Consider the following 22,801-nt stretch of genomic DNA (forward strand, 5'->3'; position numbering starts at 1 on the left):
AGTGATGGCTGCTGCCTCTGGTCCCACCTGGACAAGAAGGAAGCCGAGTACCTTCCTGGCTCAGGAAACAGTGCTGCCATCGGCCACTGCCCACGGTCATCCCCCCAGGACCAGCTGATGTGTTTGTCCTGCACTGGCTCCTTCCAGAAGGCTGGGTATTCCAAGTTTTGCTTTCCCTTTCCTTTTTCTTTCTTACTGACATCACATTTCATTTGAATCATTGGGCCTGTCTCTAGAAGACTACACCTCTTCAGATTTGCTGCCACCCTTCAGTTTCTTAAATTAGTTCAGGCAGCTGAGCTTTGAAAGATGTCTCAGGTCAGAGTAAGTGATCCCAACTGAGTAGAAGCACAGGAGTTCCCATGCCTTCTCCTTGGCTCATCTGTTTCCTGGGGTGGGTGGGGGGCTATGTTAGTTGCCCAGGGCTTCCAGAACAAAATACCGCAGACTGGGTGACTTAAACAACAGAAATTTATTTTCTCAGAGAAATTTATTTTCTCTTGGAGGCTGGAAGTCCCAGATCCAGGTGTCTGCAGGGTTGGTTTCTCCTGAGGCCTCTCTTCTTGGCTTGCAGATGGCCACCTTCTCCCTATGTCCTCACAAGGTCTTCCCTCTGTGTGTGTCTCTGTCCTCATCTCTTCTTACAAAGACATTAGTCATGTTGGTTTAGGGCCTATTCTAGTGACCTCATTTTAACTTAGTTACCTCTTTAAAGACTATCTCCAAATACAGTTTCACTCAGAGATACTTGTGCATGTGGATTAGGACTTCAACCGATGACTTTTGGGCAAACACAGTTCAGCCTATTACAGGGGCATTGCCGTTGACTGCTTAAGGACAAAGGATTAGGATTGAACAAGTCTGGGTGTAAATCTTAACCGTAATGTTTACTATGTCTGTAAGTCTCAGATTCCTCCTTTGCCCAGTGGGGGAAATGCCAACCTCGCAGAGTTTTGAAGGATGACTGCAGATGTACATAGCATGCTTGGGTGGTACTTGGCAAAGAGTAAACATTCACTAATGGCAGTCGTGTGCTCACAGGCCTGATGATGAGGATTTCTGCTTCAAGTAAGACGGGTTTGACAATTTAAAAAAGAAATGCCAATAATGTTTTTCCTTATTCCCAATTCAGTTTTTTTATCTGAAATCAAGAATAAATATTATAATATGGTAGAATCTTAAGAATGAGGCTTTAAGAGATGGGTCTTACGGCTTATCTGTAAGATCTTAAACCCCAATAAATAAAATGTTTGGAGTTCCAAATACTTTGGCTAATGAAGAGTTACCAAGTATTCTATACATACCTGAATTTCAAGGAGCAAAGATACAGCCGTCTCCGTCTGATGGATGACACCAGGGACTCGGCCCCCAGGAATACTGCATCCCCTTCTTCCTTTTCTATATCCCCTGGAGCTCCAAATAACCATCTTCCTCCTGCCTCTCAGTCCCGTATCCCTATTGAATGAGTCCGCCAGCCTCTGTCACAGGATCTGTAGAGGCTGCCTCCTCTTCTGCGTTACTTTTCTTGCGAGAAATGAGATACAGGATTTTTTACCGGAAGTAACTGCTAACTATATGGCTGTGCGTCCACGTGAGCACAGCGAGGGGTAAGCAGGTTACGGAAGATATTGAAGCCAGTCGCAGACACGGCGCCCGTTATCTTTTGCTGCTTAACAAGTTAACAAATGACCCTGAGCTGAGTGGCTTAAGGAAAAGACACAGCGCAGATTATTTCTCGCTATGCTGTGGGCTGGCTGGGCCCGTGTGGCTGCTTGTCTGCTCTGTGAGATGCTGGCAGAAGGCGACGGGCCGGGGCTCAGATGAGCTGGGATGTGGGGATGCACCGCCAGGGCTGGCAGTGGTGGTGATGGTGCTGTGGGTGGGGGCTCAGCCGGGGCTGCACCTGTGCCAGCTGGGCTGTCTCCTCCCTCCCCGAGGGTCTTCCACGTGGCCTGGAGACACAGGAGAGGAAGGAAGTGGGGGCTCCGGGGCCCTTAGGGACTGAGCGTGAGAAACCAGACCAGCCCTTTACCTGGTCCTGTTGGGCAGAGTAGATCTGGGTGCAGCCTGAAGGAGGGAGGAGAAATCAACTGTCCCCTTATCCAGGGCACCAGGGAGGGAGGCGGGGAGGCTGCCCTGGGGAGACCAGCTGTCCAGGCTGAGAGAGGACAGTAATGACATAGGAAGGTTAGAGTAAAGACTGGGGGGAGTGGAAGGACCAAAACAGACGTGCATAGTGAAGGAGCACTCAGCTCAGGGCGCCCTGTGGGGCTAGGAGGAGGGGGAGACGCAGGCTGAGCCTGTTATCCCTGCCTCCGTGAGCTAGCCTGCCTCTGCTTGCCACTCCTCCTGCCCCAGGTGTGTGTGGGCCCCCCGCCACCCCCCACCCCACAGCCTCCTCTTCCACCTGCTGTCCGTCAGCTCAGGGATGTGCCCCGACTCCCACTGTTGACACGTGCCCCCTCACGGCATGGGACAGTCACCCTTCTCTCTGCCCCCAGACCTCAACTCGACACCCCTTTGACTCCAGACACCTCTCTCTGTCACGTGATCTCCTAGAAGGGCGTTCCTGTGCCCAGTAGCACGCAGGTTCTGCCCCCTCTCCTGGGCACCTGGAAAGCCCCTAACTAATATTTGTGCACAGATGAGATGGAAGCACGGAGGGAGGGTACAGGTATGAGGAGGAGGAGCAAAGGGGATGATATTTGTGATGCCAGTGCCGCTAAGGACAGCAAGGGAAGAAAGGAAGGAGAGAAATCACGTGGGCAGCCTGGAAAATGTGAGACTGGGTGACTGAGTCCAGAAACTGACACAGGAAGTAGCAAAAACATGCCTGAATTTAGTAAGATCCTAACCTTCCAATACTATTCTGTTATGGGGGATTTTGAGAGGTGTTGAACTTGATACTTTCCACCATCCAGAGGGTCTCAGAATGGTATGTTTCCTCAGTGGGCGCATGTGATAGTTCATTATGTGTGTGTGGTGGGGCTGGGCACGCTTCCTTGAGGAGGGAACGTGCCATCCTTCTGTGTGAGCCGTGGTTTGGAAGGGAGCATTGATTCAGGTCAGGGGAAACATCACCAACATGTAGGTTACATTTCTCCTTCTATTCCAGCTCAATTTTGTAGTCCAAGAGCAAGCCCCACATAGTTTTTGAGGTAGAATACGTTTTCTGTGCTTTGAAGAGGCTGGGTCACTGCAAAACAGCCATCTCTGCATCATTTCTGGGATGCACTGCTTTAGTTCCCTGAGGGATGGTGAACAAGTTACCATTGCTGGCCAGCTGGCTGGGTGGCTCTGAGGAGAGGATGGGCACTGATAATACCATCCCTGCTAGATGCTGAGCCCAGTGGTTTCTTGGTTACTTTGTTCTGCTTTACTTTAAGCTTGCAGTTCAAGGATTTGTCTGAACACAATCTTGCTCAAAATGAGTTAGCAATTGTGGATGGCTTGTTACGATTTCCTCCCCTTTTTTGGTTTTTATCTTCTGTATGATTAAGCTCATTGATGTTCTAGAATAGGGGATACAAATCAATAAAATGGTTGCCTCTGGGAGGGGCATTTGACTGGAAAGGGGCATGAGGGAACTTTCTGAGGTAATGGGAGTGTCTGTATCTTGACTTCATGGTGATTATGGTCACATGAATGTAATCTGCATCAAAATTCAATGAACCAGGACCTCCCTGGCAGTGCAGTGGTTAAGAATCCACCTGCCAGTGCAGGGGACCTGGATTCCATCCCTGGGCCAGGAAGGTCCCACATGCTGCAGAGCACCTAAGCCTGTGTGCCACAACTACTGAGCCTGCACTCTAGAGCCTGCGAGCCACAACTACTGAAGCCTGCGTGCCTAGAGCCCATGCTCTGCAACAAGAGAAACCACCTCAATGAGAAGCCCGTGCACTGCAACGAAGAGTATCCTCTGCTCGCCACAACTAGAGAAAGCCTACACGCAGCAATGAAGACCCAACACAGCCCCCCCCCCAAAAAAAATTCAGTGAACCACACACCAAAAGTCTGTGCTTTCTTCTTGTAAATTATAGATCAATTTGAAATGTGTAATAGGTTGAATAGCAGATGGTTCACAAATAAAGAGAAGATCAGTGAACTGGAAGGCACATTTAAGTCATTTACACAGAATGTAGCAAAGGGATGCAAAAAGATGAAAAATAAGAGAAATGTTGCCACTTGGAAAATAGAGTGAGATGTCCTTAAAATGTTTAATTGGAGTCCGAGATAGAACTAATAGAGAAAATGAGGGAAAAGCAGTGTTTAAAGAAATAATGGCTGGGAATTTTCCAGAAATTATAAAAAATACGAATCATCAGGTAAAGGAACCCCAACCAATCCTAACTGGGACAGATGGTATTTATTGCAGTTCCCGTCTTTGCAGAACAAATCACTCCAAAATTTAAAATAAGAATCCTTGTGACTTCTCCCCGTCACCGTGGGTCAGGGATTTGGGGAGGGGTCCAGCCCGGTGCTCTGACTCCAGGTCTCCTGAAGTTTCAGCCCAGTGCTGGCTGGGGCAGCAGTCAGCGAGGGGCCTGACTGGGGCATCCCAGACAACCCAGATGGCTGGCAAATTGATTTTGGCCCTCAGTTGGGAGCCTTAATTCTTATGCACATGGGCTTCTTAATGGCTTGCATGTCCTCCTGGTGTGGTGCCTGGCTTCCCTCAGAATGAGTCATGCAAGAGACTGATCAGGGAAAAGCTACAATGCCTGTGGGCGGAATGAAAGGCCTGGCTGGTATCAGCATCACTTTTCACAGGAAAGCCTGAGCTCAAGCAATGTCTTGGCCACCTCTGCACTGTGCAACCATGGGCAGCTGCCTCAGCCTCTCCAGGCTTCTCAGTTCTTGAGCTGTTTCTTCAGAAAATCCCACGACAATAATGGAATCTTTGTTGATGAATGTAATTTGCTGATTTTTTTTGACTCTGTATTTTTAGGATGGCGTGGGGTGTCAACCATCTCTTTCTCACAGGCTGTGCAAAACCACATTTGCACGTCTGCAGGCTCCTGTCTGGCTCTGAGGCTGCAGTCCTCTGGCTCCAGCCCTCTTCCTGTCACATGTTCCCCTGACCCTGTGGCTGATGGCAGACCCTGAGGAGAGGGCAGTGCATGCAGTGTGATCCAGCCCGAGAGGGCTTGTAATTGTGCTGATCAGTGAGTCACCAGTGAAATAGAATTTATTCTGTTCCCAAGTGTCTGAAATTCCCTTAGAAATCAAGACAAGGATTCAAGTTCACATTGTCTGAGAGAGGACGTGAGACCAAGGAGGGAGGGAAACCAATATAGGATGCGATAAAAAGCTACTGCTGTGGGCCACAGGGCCCATTCCCACCAGGGACGTCGGGAGTGTTTATCTGCCAACCGCCTTCTGTCCTAGATTGACAGCTGCTTCCAGGGGTATCATTCTGTTTGCCTGTCCCATGCACAAACCAGAGCCTCAGTCAGGGCTGCCGATTCTTGGCATGGGCAGCTGTCAGGGCCTCAGGCATGGACAGAACAGCTGTCAGCATGGTCAGCTCAGTGCAGGTGAGTGGCCCACTGAAGTTCCAGGCGTTTTCACCTTGGCCTGATTGGAAGTCCAATCCCAGCTCCTGGGGGCAGGGCAGCAGTGATGTGAGTGGTGGGAAAGCATCTTGGGACTCAGGCAAAGTGGAGGAGGCAGGCAGGTGGCAAAGGTAACAGAGACCAGCTGGAACCTGCATCCTTGTGAGTGGCAATTGCTCCCCTGGGCAGCATGCGTTGTCATGGTATCACAATGGTCCACGTGCGGGATGGGATCTCAGGGAGTGAATCTCTTAGACTCAGTGCTGTCGCTGCTACTGGCTCCACAAGGAGGTTCCCAGGTTGATGCTCCCAGGCCCATCACACAGCCGTGCCTGGTCTGGGGGTGGGGGTCAGGGCAGGAGGCATCACTGAAAGGACATCCGTGGCAGCTCTTGTTACGGCAGGAAACTCCAGTTGAGCAAAGGTAATTTTCAGCTTTGGATCTTAGAGAAGGAGGCTTTAGGGTGTGCTGTGATAGCATCTGCATTATCAAATCTTCTGACCTAATCTGGAGGGAGGCTGTTTGTAGATAAGGAGAGGTGAGAAGAGGGCGGAGCAGTTTTTAGGAAGTGAGTGGAACCTGGCAACTTTGTCTGTCCAAACCTCCCCCTTCTCACCTCTGCCACTGTTGATGTTTGTTTTTCGTTTGTGTCTTCACTCAACCAATATTTAATGAAGGCTTACATGCTGTTATCACAGGACAGGATCTGAGGATCTGAGGATCTGTCCTTCTAGGATCTTAGGACATCGAAGAGATCAAGACGGACAGCCCTCTAGAGGAAGGGAGAGAGGGAGAGGAGAGCATGCATCAGGTTTTTGGGGCTTTGAGAATTGGTGAGAGAGCCTCACATGTGCTGGAGCCAGAGGTGGGGTGTGAGACCAGCAGAATGGCTCGAGGGAGGCTGTGGAAGAAGTCAGAGCATCAGGGAGGCAAATGCTCTTGGCAGAAAGAACAGGTGCACAGGCCTGTCAGAAAAGGTTGTGAAAGGCTTTGAAATGCAAAACATCATCATCATAAAATAAATAAAATGGGGAAGGAGAGAAAGATGAGTGGGAGTCTACGACATCTACCTGTGAGGTCACCTGCACCCTCTAGGTTATCAGATGTTCTAGGAGACTCCTTAGGCCATGGTCTTTGGCCTTTCACCTTTGTAACTTCTAGAACCGGTAGTGGTGGAGATGATTCCAGTCCATAGAGAAGCAAATGGATTCTGTCTGGTGGACTCTTCTGTGAATAGACTGGATCAGCATTCCTGGTCACCAGTGTCCATGTCTGCTCTTTGGATGCTCCTCAGAATTGGTCTTTGATGCCTTGCTGTGTCCCTCATTAACTAATGACTTAAAAAAAAAATCTTTGACACATGTTCATTTTATATTTGTGTAAGTATCATGATTTTATCTTTTTTAAATGTATCTTTTTTTGATCACCCTGAGGCGGGAACTTGTCATCTGGATCTGTCCTTGCAGCAGAAGGGGCCAGAGTGGCAGGAGTAGCAGGGGAGAGGCTCAGAGACACTGGGGGTGCTGCCCAAGTCTCCCAGGTCTTGGCTTTTACTTTGAATGAGACAGGAGAGCCTCTGAGCCTCTTGGTAGAATTGCATTTCCTTTTTTGCTCTGAATAACTGTCAAAATCCTAATTCATATTCTCCTTTTGACTTGCTAGCAGCTGATTACCATCCCCTGGTTATTTGTCTGGAAGTTATTATCTGTTCTTCTCTGCTTGTACACTCCTCCCAGCTTAAGGCAGTGGATGTGTTTTACCTCTGTCATTTCCCCCAGCATCTTGGTAAAATCAGGGGACAGAGGGCACGTGGACATGCGTCCTCATTCAGCTGCTGGGATCCCAGAGACCTGGCTGCCTCATACTGACTTGGAGCCCAGCCTTTCTGCACAGCATGGACTGTCACTAGCCGACCTTTAATGTCCCTGCTTTGCTCCACTCTCTCTGCAAAGGGCTGGGTGGCTCCAAAGTCTGTGTTAGCATCCACATTTCTCAGGTCAGGAAACTGGTGCCTGGAGAAGTTCAGCCAGTTGCCTGAGGTTACCCAGCAGGGCATGCTTGACTCGGGAGTGTGATGCACTTGCCTCTAGCTGTGCTTTTAGAGCTCTTGTGTTTTACTTTTCTACAAGTTAGACAAAGTGGAATCACTCCTCTCACTCCCTGAGAATCAACTCCACTTTCAGACCTTCTCTGGCCACTCTGTCTCAGCCTGTTTTTCTTGCACTCTGGAAGGAGTGAGCCTGTCTCCTCCCAATTTCAGAGCCGCTGGGGGATTTTCATACATCGCTTCTTGCTGATCTTGCCTCAGCATCCGACAACCGAATTTTCTTTGACCAAATCCCTTGCCAGCCAGCGTGGAATGACAAAATGCAAACAAACTGCTGGGCGAGAGTTGGAGCAGAATTTCAAACACAGAGCCGGGTGCTGCAGCCAGCTGAGTTTTCTAGGAATAGCTGTGTATCCAGGGCTGCCCAGGCAAGACTCTCTTCCTACCTGTGGTGCCCGGCCAGCCCACAGAGTCCCCCACCCCCTGCGCCCTGAGGGCTGCAAGATCCACCCAGCCCAAGAGCTTGGCTTTAGGAGATGAGCTTATTGATCGTGATGTCAGACATGGAGCCAACTCAGCTGTAAGGGTCTGTGTAGTAAATACGTGAGACAGGAATTCAATGGGGAGTTCAGTCATCCTCAGGAGCCTCCTAAGGGAAGGGAGAGGCCAAGGTCAGCCCTCACACTGATCACTCCTCAGCCTGCTGTGGGGTGCCTGTGGGATCTCCACTGCCTACCCAGGCTGTGGGCCATCTGTACAGAGACTGACAGGGACAAGACATGGGGGCAGGGTGCTGGTCCTCCCCCGAAGCCCCCAGGACTTCAGCTGTGCAGGGGCTGGGTCAAGCTGAGTGTGCCTATGGCATGCATCAAAATCTGGAGGAACTGGGCTGTGGGGCAGGGTCTCTGGGCTGGTGTGTAGCCGATGCTGTCTGTGCAGCTCAGGGGAATCTTCTGAGGACACACCTTCACTGCCCTTGAGGCATTTGTAATCAGTTACACATCACTTCATCCTGGTGGGCTGATCTGATCTGATTCCTGATTGCAGTGAAGCCATGTGGAATTACTCTCCCTCACTTGCAATGAAGGAAACTGTTTTTGAGACACAGGACCAAGGCCTTGACTCCCAAACCTTTGACTTTTCCCAGCACTTGACAATCTTGTCATGGGTGTAAGACAGGGGCTCAGAAGATAATCTTACAGAACAGATGATGTGAGTCAGGGGTTGGGCAAGATCTGGAGGAGAGAGACCCTCATCCAGTGGCGGGGGGAGAAGTTGTTCCTGGGAAGGGGGCCAGACTGTACCTGTCTGCCAGGAGCAGTCCTGGCGCAGCTGTTAACTGTGCCTCTCTCACTTCTAAGAGTGGCCCAGCTTAGATAATAATGTATGTGGTCCTCTCACTTAGGACAAGTGGCTACAGGGAGACAACAGTTAAATGAAGACCTGGAAGCAAACAGGATAGGCCACCTCAGGGGGAAACATTAGGTGAGGCCATGGCATGGAGCTCTTAGCGGGGGACCGTGGGTGACAGTCTTGGAAGGGAACAAATGTTACAGGACCCCCAAAACATTGCTTTTATTTAATTCAAGGGAGGGGGTAAAGAACAAGATAATAGGCCAGGATGAAGTACAGTAAGGCATTCAGATCAGTCCAGCTGGGCTTCTCCTCCAGGACTCTGCCCTTGATGTCCAGTGCAGTTGTTGCCTCTGGGATGCTGTGGGCCTCAGAGGACTTGGTGTTTCTCAGCATTATATCACGTGCAAATCCAGTTTAACACTCAGGTTCCTCCCCTCTGGCCAGCAAGCTCCATCAAAGGGGACCACGTTCTATTCACATCTTTGATTCCTAAAAGTGAATGTGGCAAACAGCACATGGAAGGCATCAAATTAGGGTGACTGGATGCAGTGTTGGGGGCTGTGACCCTGGTACAGTAGGGAATCGCTGGAGGCCTTAGTGCTTGGCACTCACAGCTCTGGATTAAGAGATCCATTCTCAACAGCAATAAACAAAAAATAAGTGAACTCCAGTTGTTTGGGGCAGGGGTGAGGGGTATGGGTCATAAAATGCAAATATCTAGAGTTTATCATTCTCTTTTATCCTTCACTTCCCCTATCAATCTATCATGAAGGATTATCCAATTTAAACTACTCAAGTTATCTTTTAGCATGATTTATGGTCTTTTATTGAAGATAAACTATACCTTCTTAATCAGATCTTTTTGTTACTCTCATTATGTATCACTGTGGCTTTGGGTTTCATACCTGAAGATTACACATGCATTCTATTCTAGTTTGTTCTCATGCTTTTTGCTTTTCTAATGCTTTTTGCTTTTCATTTTGTGGGGTTTTTTTTGTTTTTACTTAAATGTTTTTAATGGTGCAAGGTAAGGGTCTAACTTTACTTTTCTTTAAAGGGTAGAAAATGGTTCTAACATGGTGTACTAAACATTCTGTCTTTTTTCTCCTGAATTGAAATGGGATAGTTGTATTCATTTATTCAGTATCAGTAGCCTACTTAGTGCTAAGGAGAGAAACAAAAAGAGACATATATTTTGAATGTCATGCAGAAATATTAAAATATCCAAAATATAGGGAAAACCTTTAGAAGCTCTCAAAGTGAAAAATTACATTAACAAGAAACAAATTTGGCTTAGTTAACAAGGTCTTACTCAAATATTAGAAGGAAATTATTGTTATTTTTTAACATCTTTATTGGAGTATAATTGCTTTACATTGTTGTGTTAGTTGCTGCTGTATAACAAAGTGAATCAGCTATACATAAACATATATCCCCATATCCCCCCCACTCTTGCGTCTCCCTCCCACCCTCCCTATCCCAGCCTTCTAGGTGGAAACAAAGCACCAAGCTGATCTCCCTGTACTGTGCGGCTGCTTCCCACTAGCTATCTATTTTACATTTGGTAGTGTATATATGTCAGTGCTACTCTCTCACTTCGTCCCAGCTTCCCCTTCCTCCTCCCTGTGTCCTCAAGTCCATTCTCTACCTCTGCATCTTTATTCCTATCCTTCCCCTAGGTTCTTCATAACCATTTTTTTTTTTAGATTACATATATATGTGTTAGCATACAGTATTTGTTTTTCTCTTTCTGACTTAGTTCACTCGTATGACAGACTCTAGATCCATCCACCTCACGACAAAATAACTCAATTTCGTTTCTTTTTATGGCTGAATAATATTCTATTGTATATATATGCCACACCTTCTTTATCCATTCATCTGTCGATGGACACTTAGGTTGCTTCCTTGTCCTGGCTATTGTAAATAGTGCTACAATGAATATTGTGGTATATGTCTCTTTATGAATTTTGGTCTTTTCAGGGTATATGCCCAGTAGTGGGATTTCTGGGTCATATGGTAGTTCTGTATTTAGTTTTTTAGGGAAATTCCATACTGTTATCCATAGTGGCTGTATCAATTTACATTCCCACCAACAGTGGGAATGTTTTTATTTGTTTTATTTGTTTTTATTTCCATTTCTCTAGGAGGTGGGTCAAAAAGGATCTTGCTGTGATTTATATCATAGAGTGTTCTGCCTATGTTTTTCTGTAAGAGTTTGATAGTGTCTGGCCTTACATTTAGGTCCTTAATCCATTTGGAGTTTATTTTTGTATACGGTGTTAGGGAGTGTTCTAATTTCATTCTTTTACATGTAGCTGTCCAGCTTTCCCAGCACCACTTATTGAAGCTGTCTTTTCTCCATTGTATATTCTTTTCTCCTTTATCAAAGATAAGGTGAGCATATGTGCGTGGGTTTATCTTTGGGCTTTCTATCCTGTTCCATTGATCTATATTTCTGTTCTTGTGCCAGTACCATACTGTCTTTTTTAAAAAAAAATTAATTTATTAATTTATTTTTGGCTGTGTTGGGTCTTCGTTTCTGTGCAAGGGCTTTCTCTAGTTGGGGCAAGCCAGGGCCACTTTTCATCGCGGTGCTCAGGCCTCTCACTATTGCTGCGTCTCTTGTTGCGGAGCACAAGCTCCAGATGCGCAGGCTCAGTAGTTGTGGCTCATGGGCCAGTTGCTCCACGGCATGTGGGATCTTACCAGACCAGGGCTCGAACCTGTGTGCCCTGCATTGGCAGGAAGATTCTCAACCACTCTGCCACCAGGGAAGCCCCATACTATCCGGATTACTGTATCTTTGCAGTAGTATGAAATCCGGGAGCCTGATTCCTCCAGCTCCATTTTTCTTTCTCAAGATTGCTTTGGCTATTCAGGCCTCCATACAAATTGTGAAATTTTTTGTTCTAGTTCTGTGAAAAATGCCATTGGTAGTTTGATAGGAATGGCATTGAATCTGTAGATTGCTTTGGGTAGTATAGTCATTTTTACAATGTTCATTCTTCCAATCCAAGAACATGGTATATCTCTCCATCTGTTTGTATCATCTTTAATTTCTTTCATCAGTGTCTTACAGTTTTCTGCATACAGGTCTTTTGTCTCCTTAGGTAGATTTATTCCTAGGTATTTTATTCCTTTTGTTGCAGTGTTAAATGGGAGTGTTTCCTTAATTTCTCTTTCAGAGTTTTCATCATCATTAGTGTACAAGAATACAAGAGATTTCTGTGCATTAATTTTGTATCCTGCTACTTTACCAAATTCATTGATTAACTCAAGTAGTTTTCTGTTAGCACCTTTAGGATTCTTTATGTATAGTATCATGTCATCTGCAAACAGTGACAGTTTTACTTCTTTTCTGATTTGGATTCCTTGTATTTCTTTTTCACCTCTGAATGCTGTGGCTAAAACTTCCAAAACTATGTTGAATAATAGTGGTGAGAGTGGGCATCCTTGTCTTGTTCCTGACCTTAGTGGAAATGTTTTTAGTTTTTCACCATTGAGAACGATATTGGCTGTGGGTTTGTCATATAAAGCCTTTATTACATTGAGTTAAGTTCCCTCTATGCTTACTTTTTGCAGAGTTTTTATCATAAATGGGTGTTGAACTTTGTTGAAAGCTTTTTCTGCATCTATTGAGATGATCATATGGTTTTTCTCCTTCATTTTGTTAGAATGGTATATCACATTGATTGATTTGCATATATTGAAGAATCCTTGCCTTCCTGGGATAAACCCCACTTGGTCATGGTGTGTGATCATTTTAATGTGCTGCTGGAATCTGTTTGCTAGTATTCTGTTGAGGAATTTTGCATCTATGTTTATCAGTGATATTGGCCTGTTGTTTTCTTTTTTGTGTGACATCTTTGTCTCGTTTTGGTATCAGGGTAATGCTGGCCTCATAGAATGAGCTTGGGAGTGTTCATCCTTATACTATATTTTGCAAGAGTTTGAGAAGGATAGGTGTTAGCTCTATTCTAAATGTTTGATAGAATTTGCCTGTGAAGCCACCTGGTCCTGGGCTTTTGTTTGTTGGAAGATTTTTAATCACAGTTTCAATTTCAGTGCTTGTGATTGGTCTGTTCATATTTTCTATTTCTTCCTGGTTCAGTGTCAGAAGGTTGTGCTTTTCTAAGTATTTGTACATTTCTTCCAGGTTGTCCATTTTATTGGCATATAGTTGCTTGTAGTAATCTCTCATGATCCTTTGTATTTCTGCAGTGTCAGTTGTTACTTCTCCTTTTTCATTTCTAATTCTATTGATGTGAGTCTTCTCCCTTTTTTTCTTGATGAGTCTGGCTAATTTTTTATCAATTTTGTTTATCTTCTCAAAGAACCAGCTTTTAGTTTTATTGATCTTTGCTATCATTTCTTTCATTCCTTTTTCATTTATTTCTGATCTGATCTTTATGATTTCTTTACTTCTGTTAACTTTGAGTGTTTTTGTTCTTCTCTCTCTTAAGTGCCTTAGTTGTAAGGTTAGGTTGTTTATTTGAGATATTTCTTGTTTCTTGAGGTAGGATTGTATTGCTGTAAACTTCTCTTTTAGAACTGCTTGTGCTGCATCACATAGGTTTTGGGCCGTCGTGTTTTTATTGTCATTTGTTTCTTGGTATTATTTGATTTCCTCTTTGATTTCTTCAGTGTTCTCTTGCTTATTAAGTAGCAAATTGTTTAGCCTCCATGTATTTGTATTTTTTACAGTTTTTTTTCCTGTAATTGATATCTAGTCTCAAAGCATTGTGGTTGGAAAAGATACTTGATACAATTTCAATTTTTAAAAATTTACCAAGGCTTGATTTGTGACCCAAGGTATGATCTATTCTGGAGAATGTTCCATGAGCACTTGAGAAGAAAGTGTATTCCATTTTTTTGGGTGGAATGTCCTATAAATATCAATTAAGTTCATCTTGTTCAATGTATCATTTAAAGCTTGTGTTTCCTTATTTATCTTCATTTTAGTTGATCTGTCCATTGGGGAAAGTGGAGTGTTAAGGTCCCCTACTATGATTGTGTTACTGTCGATTTCCCCTTTTATGTCTGTTAGCATTTGCCTTATGTATTGAGGTGCTCCTATGTTGGGTGCATAAATATTGACAGTTATATCTTCTTCTTGGATTGATCCCTTGATCATTATGTAGTGTCCTTCTTTGTCTCTTGTAATAGTCTTTATTTTAAAGTTTATTTTGTCTGGTATGAGAATTGCTACTCCAGTTTTCTTTTGATTTCCATTTGCATAGAATTTATTTTTCCATCCCCTCACTTTCAGTCTGTATGTGTCCCTGGGTCTGAAGTGGGTCTCTTGTAGACAGTATATATACGGTTCCTGTTTTTGTATCCATTCAGCCAGTCTTTGTCTTTTGGTTGGAGTATTTAGTCCATTTACATTTAAGGTAATTATCCATATTATGTTCCTATTAGCATTTTCTTAATTGTTTTCGGTTTGTTATTGTAGGTCTTTTCCTTCTCTTGTGTTTCCTGCCTAGAGAAGTTCCTTTAACATTTGTTGTAGAGCTGCTTTGGTGGTGCTGAATTCTCTTAAACAGTTATGCACCCAACACAGGAGCACCTCAATACATAAGGCAAATAATAATATCTAGTGTATTCCAAACTGTAGATATCACATGGCTTCTGTTCTCTCATCACAAAGTTCTAAAAGTGGAATTTATCAACAAAGGGATAGTAATACAGTAATATGTATATATGTATGTATAATGTCCACTTAATTTTTTTAAAAAAAAACACTCTTAAATTAATCTTGGCTATAGGAACTTTTAAGAAATGTATTTTAAAGAATGAATGACAATGAGTATGAACACGTCAAGACTAGAGACAGATGTCAAAGTTGTGTCTAAATATAAGAAAAGAAGGAAGTTTGATTAATTAATCCTATACCTCAAAAAGTTAGCAAATGCATATCAGAATAAACTGAAAGAAACTAGGAGGAATTAGTAAAGACATAACAGAAATGATTTTTTAAAGGCATAAAACAAACACACATTTAAAAAAAAGAAAATTCAAAACTAATATCTAGTTCTTTGAAAACGTCAAAAAAGTGAATGAAAGAACATATGTATAAATTGAACATCTGGTTGAAATGGGTGCGTTTTGAGGGAAATAAAAATTACTAAATATACCTAAAAAGTAGAAAATCAGAATAGACTTAAAAATACATGAAAATGGAAAAAGTAGACAAATATATACATTTAAAAGTTACATTTTTACCTTTGAATTTTACATCTTCAAAGAATAGATAAATATACATTATATAAATTGTTCTAGAACATGATAAAAGATAGAAGATTTATAAAGCTAACACATATTAAACATGACAAAGATGTCTGAATAGAAGAGAACTATTGACAAATCTTACGTGTAAATATGAATGCAGATACCCTAAAAGAATACCGACAGATGAATTCCAGCAGCGCACTAAGTGAAAAATACCAAATAATTTTTATCCCAGGTAGGCAAGGATGGATTAACTTGGCAGATTTACTAATGCAAGTCACGATAATTTGTATGCATGTTAAAGAAGGAAACAAATTAACAGAGACAGAAAAAATATTAAATTCAGCTCTAATTCTTGATGTAACACATTATAAACCAAGACTAGAAGAAAACTTTCATAATTGGATAAATACAACCCACAAGAAAACTGCAGTAAACATAAACTAATAGTTGAGAAGTTAGATCCACATCCAAGTCAGACGTAAGGCAAAGATGCCAGATATCCCTCCTATCAGCAGTCTGCTGGAGGGTGTAGCCAGAGCATGACAAGAAAAAATTAAAAATAAGAGATCTAAATATAGCAGGAAGACACAACACTGCTGTTACTTCTAGTTGATTATTGACTTAAAAATAGAGTCTGCTGACAAACTTGGAGCTAAATAGAGTTGAGCAAGGAAGACGAGATAATAGCTGAGCTACACATCAGTGACTAACAGGGAAGCAAAATGGAAAAAAGGATCTCATTTACAATAGTGAGCATAACTGTGAAATACTGAGGGATAAATCTGGGACAAATGTACCAGCCCGTGAGAGCTGAATTTAACAATTATCCTGTCTCTGTTAAGATTATGTCTTCGCTTCCTTGTCTAACATGTAGTGAATTGCATTAGTAAGTCTACTAGTTTCATCCACCTTTGCCTATCCAGGATAAAAACTCACCAAAGCATCTGAAAGAGTGTGCAACCAGAAGCACCATTGCTGTGGGGGACCAGGTTCCGGGACCAGGGTCTAGAACCGCTCTGCCCCCATGTAAGCCATGTCTGCAGTCCTTCTGCACCAGGTCAGAGGGTTCATTAGGAGACATTTAATGGGCTTTAAAAACTGACAGGCTTCTCAGAGGTTTCTTTGGTGTGGTCCTCTGAGTCCTTGCAACCCACGTGGGTACTCTCAATCTTCCTGCTCATTTTGACTTTTCTGATTTGATTTTCTGGCTTCTGCTCTGCCTAAGAAACTTCCAAGTACTTGTTAGCAATGGGGGCTTCATCTCTACATCTCACAGGGTGCGATACAGCTGGTGTGGAGTACAGCTGAGGAATCTGCTACAAGTGGTCCATGGACCAAACTTTGAAAGACTGTGACCTGCTGGGCACAAATACCAACTTACATATCTTTAATTAGGTGGAAACTAGGAGGAATTTGGGGGATTTGATATCATGAATTTCAGCCCATACAATAACCTTATAGGAGGAATTTGGGGGGTTTGATATCATGAATTTCAGCCCATATAATAACCTTAATTAAATTCTTGTCTCTCTCCTGCTGTCCAGAGAGAGAGACCAACTGAATGATGAAGGATGCTCACTCATGACATTGGTGGCCTATGGCAAAAGAACAAATGGGAACTTGATTCTAACCATCTGAGTGCTTCTCACTGGTACTTACCTAGGTATTCTCATTTTCCCAGGGTGCATTAATGCTTTAGGGAATTATTACAGGATTCCTTATTCATTTTGTAATCAACAGGCAGGATATGTTATGACTATGACATAGTTCCTTTGATGTTCTCAGTAAGCAGAACATATGATGGGTTCCATTTTATAGACTTCCAGTAGGTGCCTCTAAAGTCTTGTGGCAGGTGGCATCTGGGTTTGAAGGTGTCAGTTCTTCCTGACCTTCCAGTGGACATTGTCACATTCTTTTTATCTTGGCTTTGTTGACCCTTTTACCTCATTTATTGTGAAATCCAACTTCAGATTGAGAGGGAAAAAAAAAAAGTCTTCATGGTTCAGAAGAGCAGTATCATTGGTCATTACAAAGTCAAATTGCTTCATTTTTATCCTCCCTTCCCTAAACAGCTAAATGTCATTTTATATATCTTCTGTCAGTACATCCATTTAATACATTTTGATGTGGTTATAATGACTGCATTTTTCAGTAATTATAAACATTTTCTATGTTTCTATGGGCACTTTCTAATTATAATTTTAATGGTAACATAAGATTCCATTGAGATGATGTATTTCAATTGACCATTGTTGGATATTTGGTGTCTTAATTTTTTTTTTTTAAATTCTAAAATGGATGACTAATAACCTGCTTTATAAAAAAGTAAATAAAATAAAATTCAAAAATTCAAAAAAATAAAGTGCTTATTAAGAATATTAAAAAACAAAAAAAATTCTTTTTATTTTGAAATAATTGTAGATTCACAAAAAAAACAGAAAAAAATGTACAGGGAGGTACATCTTCCTATCCTTCCCAATCTTCCCCAGTGGTAACATTTTAAATAAGTCCAGTAAAATGTCATAAATGAGAAATTGACATTGGTACAATCCACAGAGTTTATTCAGGTTTCACCCATTTTACATATGTGCATTTGTGTGTGTGCATAATTCTAAGCAATTTCATCACATGTGTAGATTTGTGTAACTCCTCCTACAGTTAAGCTCTGGCACATACTCATAGGATATCCATCTCTAGAATTATGGCATTTCAGTAATATTATATAAATGGATCCATACAGCGTGTAACCTTTTGAGAGTGGCTGAATAACATTCCGTGGTATAGATGTACAACATTTGTCTAAATATTCATCGATTGAAGGACATTTGGGGAGTTTACAGTTTTTAGGTATTATAAATACATCAACCATGAACATTCATGTACAGGTTTTTATGTAAACATAAGTTTTTATTTTTCTGGTATAAATTACACAAGAGTATAATTGCTGGGTTGTATAATACACAGATGTTTAGTTTTCTAAAAAAACTGTCATACACTTTTTTAGAGCACCTATACCATTTACGTTCTCCTCAGAAATATGTGACTCAAGTTACACTGCCTCTTCACAAGGATTTGATGTTTTCATTATTTATTACTTTGGTCATTCTGATAGGTATGTAGTAATATCACATTATGGTTTTGCATTTCCACAAGGGCTAATGATGTTGAACATTTTTCCATGTATTTATTAGTTATGCATATCCTCTTTAATCAAGTATCTGATCATTTCTTTTGCCTTTTTTCTAATTTGATTGTTGCTGGGTTTTGTTATTATTTATTTTTTACTATTAGTTTTGAGAGTTCTTTGTATATTCTAACTGTGAATCTTTTTTCGGATATGTGTTGAAAATAATTTTTATCCTTCTATAGCTTGTCTTTTCATATTCTTTTTGTTTTTGAATTTTATTTATTTTTATATGGCATCTTTTCATATTCTTAACTGGATTTTTCACAAAGCAAATTTTTTAAAAATTTATATACATGAAATCTACTTCATGGATTGTGTTTAGGTGTCAAGTCTAAGAAATCTTAGCCTACACCTATGTCCTAAATATTTTCTCCTGTTTCCTTCTGAGTTTTATAGTTTTAAGAGTTACATTTAAGTCTGTGATTCATTCTGAGTTAATTTTTGTGAATGCTTGTATAATATGAGGCTTAGGTCAAAGTTCTTTTCACCTATGGTTTTCCAATTACTCCCAATCCATTCTTTGAAAAGGCTATATTTCTCCTTTGAATTGCCTCAAATCCTTGATAAAGTCAGTTGCACAGATCTGTGTGGGTTTACTCTTGGGTTCTCTGTTCTGTTCTATCGATCTGTGTCTGTCCCTCTACCAATGCAATACTGCCCTGTTTGCTCTAGCTTTAAGTAAGGCTTAACATTAAATAGAGTTTTTCCTCTCACTTGATTCTTCTTTTACAAAATTGTTTTAGATGTTTAGTCCCTTTGCCTGTCTCTATAAATTCAGAATGACCTTGTCCATGTCTACAAAAATCTTACTGGAATTTTGATAGGAACTTTGTTAAACCTACAGATTATTTTGGGGAGAATTGACATACTATGTTGACTCTCCCAACGTGTGATTGTGTTTTATCTCTTGTTTAAATCTTCTATGATTTCTTTCATGGGTATTTTGTAATTTTCAGCATACAGGTCCTGTTCATGTTTTGTTAGATTTATATTTAAGAATTTCATTTTTTAGCAATTATAAATGGTATTGAATATTCAGTTTCCATAGTTGCTAGAATATACACATACAGTTGATTATTTGTTTATTATTATATTTTATTATATAAATTTTGGGTGTACATTATAATCTGACATCTGTATACACTTCAAAGTGATCACCACTGCAAGTCTAGTTACCATCCATCACCATACAGTTGACCCACTTCACTCATTTTGCCCATTCCCCAAGCCCCCTTTCCCTCTGGTAACTGCTAATCTGATCGCTGTACCTTTGAGTTTGTTTTTGCTTTATTTTGTTTGTTTACTTATTTACTTTTTAGATTCCACACATGAGTGAATTCATACAGTATTTGTCTTTCTTTGTCTGGCTTATTTCACTTAGCATAATACCTTCAAGGTCTATCCATGTTGTTGCAAATGGCAGGATTTCATTCTTTTTTAATGGCTGAGTAGTATTCCATTGTGTGTGTTGTGTGTGTGTGTGTCTTCTTTATCCATTCATCCAGTGATGGACACTTAGGTTGTTAGGATATCTTGGCTATTGTAAATTATGCTGCAATGAATGTAGAAGTGTATGTATCTAATCAGATTAGTGTTCTTGTGTTATTTGAATAAATAACCAGAAGTGGACTAGCTGGACCATATGATGTTCTAGTCTTAAGTTTTTAAAGAGTCTCCTTACTGTTTTCCATAGTGGTTGTACCAATTTACAGTCCCACCAACAGTGTACAAAGATTGCCTTTCATCCACATCCTCCCCAACATTAGTTATTTCTTGTCTTTTCAATGATAGTCATTCTGGCAGGTGTGAGATGATATGTCACTGTGGTTCTGATTTGCATTTCCCTAATAATTAGTGATGTTGAACATTATTTCCATGTGCCCGTTGGCCATCCCTATGTCTTCCTTGGAAAAATGTCCATTGAGATCCACTGCCTATTTTTAGTTGGGCTGTTGTTTATTTGTGTGAGTTCTTCATATATTTTTTGATATTAACCCCTTATCAGATATATGATTTGCAAATATCTTTTCCCATTCAAGAGGTTGCCTTTTTATTTTTATTTATTTTTTAATCATTTATTTATTTTTTTAACATCTTTATTGGAGTATAACTGTTTTACAATGGTGTGTTAGTTTCTGCTTTACAACAAAGTGAATCAGTTATACATAGACATATGTTCCCATATCTCTTCCCTCTTGCGTCTCCCTCCCTCCCACTCTCCCTATCCCACCCCTCTAGGTGGTCACAAAGCACAGAGCTGATCTCCCTGTTGCCTTTTTATTTTGATGTTGCTTTTCTTTGCTCTTCAGAAGTGTATTAGTTTGATGTAGTCCCATTTGTTTATTTTTACTTTTGTTCCTCTGGTCTTTGGAGTCAGATCCACAAAAACATCACTAAGGCCAATGTTAATGAGGTTACCACCTACGTTTTTTGTCCATTTGTTTTTAGGAATTTTATGGCTTCAGGTCTTACATTGAAGTCCTTAATGCATTTGAGTTAATTTTTGTTATGGTGTAAGATAGTGGTCTAGTTTTATTGTTTTGCATGTGGCTGCCCAGTTTTTCCACCATTTATTGAAGAGACTATCATTTCTCCATTATATGTTCTTTGCTCCTCTGTTGTAAATCAGTGGTCCATATGTGTGTTAGTTTATTTTGGGCCTCTCAATTCGAGTTCCATTGACTTGTGTGTCTGTTTATGTACCAGTACCATACTGTTTTGATTACTATAGCTTTGTAGTATAGTTTGAAATCAGGATTCATGATATCTCCAGCTTTCTTCTTCTTTCTCAAGATTGTTTTGGTTATTCATGATCTCTTGTGGTTCCATACAAATTTTAGAATTCTTTTTTCTAGTTCTGTGAAATATGATATTAGAATTTTGATAAAGATTGCATTGAATCTGTACATTGCTTTAGGTAATATGGACATTTAAACAATATTAATTCCTCCAATCCATGAACATGGAAAGTACATGGAATAACTTTCCATTTATTTGTGTCTTCTTCAGTTTCTTTCATTAGTGTCTTATAGTTTTCAGTGTACAGGTTTTCATCTGTTTAGTTAAATTTATTCCTAGGTATATTATTCTTTTTGATGCAGTTGTAAATGGGGTTGTTCTCTTAATTTCTCTTTCTGATAGTTTGTTATTAGTGTATAGAAATATCATGGAATTCTGTATATTGATTTTGTATCCTATAACTTTACTAAATTCATTTATTAGTTCTAACAGTATTTTGGTGGGAACTTTAGAATTCTCTCTATATAGTATCATGTCATCTTTAAACAGTGACATTCTGATTTGGATGCCATCCATTCTGATTTGGATGCCTTTTATTTCTTTTTCTTGCCTAACTGCCCTAGGCTAGGACATCTGATACTATGTTGAATAAAAGTGGCAAGAGTGGGCATCCTTGTCTTATTACTGGTCTTAGGGGAAAAGCTTTCAACTTTTCACCATTGAATATGATGTTACTTGTGGGTTTGTCATATGTGGCCTTTATTAGGTTGAGGTACACTCTTTCTATAGGGACTTTTTTGAGAATTTTTATCATAAATGGATGTTGAATTATATCAGATGCTTTTCTCTGCATCTATTGAGGTGATCATATATGATTTTTATTCTTCATTTTGTTAATGTGATGTATCACATTGATCGATACATGGATTTGAACCTTCCTTGCATCCCTGGAATAAATCCTGCTTGATCATGATATATGATCTTTTTAATGTATTGTTGGATTAAATTTGCTAATATTTTGTTGAGGTTATTTACATCTATCTTCATCAAGTATATTGGCCTGTATTTTTCTTTCTTTTTCTTTTGTTTCTCTGTCATGCCCTTATCTGGTTTTGGTATCAGGGTAATGCTGACTTTGTAAAATATATTTGGAAAGTTTCCCTTCTCTTCAGTTTTTGGAAGAGTTTGAGAAAGATGGGCATTAAATTTTCTTTAAATATTATATGCAATTCACCAGTGAAGCCATCTGGTCCTGGGTTTTTGTTAGATTTTTGATTACTGTTTTAGTCTCTTTACTATTGATTGGTCTATTCAGATTTTCTATTTCTTCATGATTCAGTCTTGGAAGTTTGTATGTTTCTAGGAATTTATCCATTTCTTCTAGGTTATCCAATTTATTGGTGCATAATTGTAATAATCTCTTATGATCCTTTGTATTTCTGTGGTATTAGTGTAGCTTTTCCTCTTTCATTTCTGATTTTATTTATTTGAGTCCTCTCTTTTTTTTCTGGTTAGTCTAGCTAAAGGTTTGTTAGTTTTGTGTTTTCAATGAACCAGATCTTAGATTTGTTGCTCTTTTCTATAGCTTTTTGTCTCTATTTCATTTATTTCTGCCCTAAGTTGTATTATTTCCTTTCTTCTACTAATTTTGGGCTTTGTTTATTCTTCTTTTTCTAGTT

General features: G+C 40.8%; 1 protein-coding gene across 7 annotated transcripts in view; it reads left to right on the top strand.

The window, feature by feature from the left end:
• LOC131752023 (neuronal acetylcholine receptor subunit alpha-7) overlaps window positions 1-22,801 on the top strand; it is a 133,374-nt gene that overhangs the window by 68,660 nt on the left and 41,913 nt on the right. The window lies entirely within an intron of this gene.

Source organism: Kogia breviceps, chromosome 3 (assembly GCF_026419965.1).
Source record: "Kogia breviceps isolate mKogBre1 chromosome 3, mKogBre1 haplotype 1, whole genome shotgun sequence".
Lineage (NCBI taxonomy): Eukaryota > Metazoa > Chordata > Mammalia > Artiodactyla > Physeteridae > Kogia > Kogia breviceps.